Here is a 2,500-nt window from a genome sequence, read left to right as displayed (position 1 = left end):
CCAAGTGTCCGGCATAGGCTGGGGAGTTTTTGATTTTTTGCCCGTGGTGCCCCCCCGGGGCCCCCCCAGCCGCCTCTTCGATTTCCCACGTCGGGGATGAGTTGGGCAACTCTTGGAAGCTTCCCATCCACCCCCGTGCCGAGCTTTGCCCTTGGGATGCCTTATGTTGCATCCCAAGGGCCAAGGCACCTGCCAGCCCAAGGGCTGTGCACGGCCTGGGGAGGGAGCTCACCCCTCCCCTATATAGTGCAAAGTTATTGTTTTCCCTATTTTCACAAGGAAACATCAAATTTTTAACCAAGCATACTCGGCCTTTGATCCTTCGTTACTCGTCCAAATCCAACAAACTTGCATTCGTTGGAAAGGTCTTTTCACAAGGATTCTTTTGATATATAATAATAGCGATTCCGATAAATATTTATTTTTTTATGAATTTTTAAGTGAATAAACAATTAAAAATTCAAAAAAAATAGAAAAAAAATATTTTTTTCCCGATTCTTTCTCCAATATTCCTGATAAATACCCACACACCCACATATGGAGAATGGTCGAAAATGCTCGAGTGGATATCGAGATGTCCGACGAAGCACCACTTGGAAGGGCCGAGGCACGGGACGCCCGAGCTGTTGCTCGGGCCGGCACGGGACGCGCATGGGACAGCCCGGGACGGCATGGGACGCCCTCGCTACAGCTCGGGACGGCCAGGTACGCCCGAGACTTGGCTCGGGACGGCCTGGGACGCCCTCGCCATAGCTCGGGACGGCCTGGGACGCCAGAGACTAGGCTCGGGACGGCCTCGGCACAGCTCGGGACGGCCTGGGACGCCCTTGCCACAGCTCGGGACGGCCTGGGACGCCCTTGCCACAGCTCGGGACGGCCTGGGACGCCCGAGACTTTGCTCGGGACGGCCTGGGACGGCCTCGGCACAGCTCGGGACGGCCTGGGACGCCCGAGACTTTGCTCGGGACGGCCTGGGACGCCCGAGACTTGGCTCGGGACGGCCTGGGACGCCCTCGCTACAGCTCGGGACGCCCTGGGACGGCCTCGACACAGCTCGGGACGCCCTGGGACGTCCGAGACTTTGCTCGGGCCGGCCTGGGACGCCCGAGACTTGGCTCGGGACGGCCTGGGACGCCCGAGACTTGGCTCGGGACGGCCTGGGACGCCCGAGACTTGGCTCGGGACGGCCTGGGACGCGCTCGGCACAGCTCGGGACAGGCCGGGACGCCCGAGCCGAGCTTCGGGTCGCACGAAATCTCTTCGTATTCCGACATATTAGAAGCTTCCCATCATGTAGTAGGCCGAGCTTTGCCCTTTGGATGCCCTATGGTGCTTGGCGAGCACTAGGGAACGTGCCAGCACAAGTGCTGTGCACGCTCTGGGGAAGGAGCTCAACCCTCCCCCTTATAGTGCAAAGTTATTGTTTTTCCTATTTTCACAAGGAAACATCAATTTTTTAACCAAGCATACTGGGCCTTTACTCCTTCGTTACTCGTCGGAATCCAGCAAACTTATACTCGTCGGAAAGGTCTTTTCGCAAGGATTTTTTTGATATATTATAATAGCGATTCCGATAAATATTTATTTTTCTATGAATTTTTAAGTGAATAAACACCGGAAAATTCATAAAAAATAGAAAAAAAAATATTTTCCTCCGTTTCTTTTCTCCAATAATTCATAAATAATACCTCAATAGTATTAATGAAGAGAGAGTCGAAGTGGCCCGGGTGGATTTCGAAATGTCCCACGACCCCATAGAATGCACGGGCCAGCCGAGCCAAAAGAATGGGACGCGCACGGGACAGCATTGGTCAGGCTCGGGACGGCACGGGACAGCACGGGACGCGCATGGGACAGCACGGGACGCGAATGGGACGGCCTTGCTAAGGCTCGGGACGGCATGGGACAGCTCGGGACGCGCATGGGACGGCACGGGACGCGCATGGGACGGCCTTGGTGAGGCACGGGACGGCCTTGGTCAGGCTCGGGACGCGCATGGGACGGCACGGGACGGCCTTTGTGAGGCTCGGACGGCACGGGACGCGCATGGGACGGCCTTGGCGAGGCTCGGGACGGCATGGGACAGCACGGGACGGCCTCGGCACAGCTCGGACGGCACGGGACGCGCATGGGACGGCCTCGGCACAGCTCGGACGGCACGGGACGGCCTTGGCGAGGCTCGGGACGGCAAGGGACGGCCTCGGCACAGCTCGGGACGGCACGAGACGCGCATGGGACGGCCTTGGTGAGGCTCGGACGGCACGGGACGCGCATGGGACATCATGGGACGCACATGGGACACCTTATGGGGATCATCAAGGCGTCTTGCACGGGACATTCTTTCCCACGAAGGGCATTTACATGGGACATCTTAGGAGTCGAGAGCCGGCACATGGGACAACGTAGTTCACACGCACGGAACACTTTACTTTCGTTTGGAACGTCGTGGGATCTTTATGTTCCCATTAGCACCGAACCTTTAACATGCTAGGAAGCTATG

The sequence above is a fragment of the Eschscholzia californica genome, unplaced genomic scaffold (assembly GCF_041429995.1).
Source record: "Eschscholzia californica isolate CP2 unplaced genomic scaffold, dmEscCali1.0.p SCAF_271, whole genome shotgun sequence".
NCBI lineage: Eukaryota > Viridiplantae > Streptophyta > Magnoliopsida > Ranunculales > Papaveraceae > Eschscholzia > Eschscholzia californica.
The sequence above is the reverse complement of the archived record's forward strand: the minus strand, read 5'-3'. Positions refer to the sequence as shown.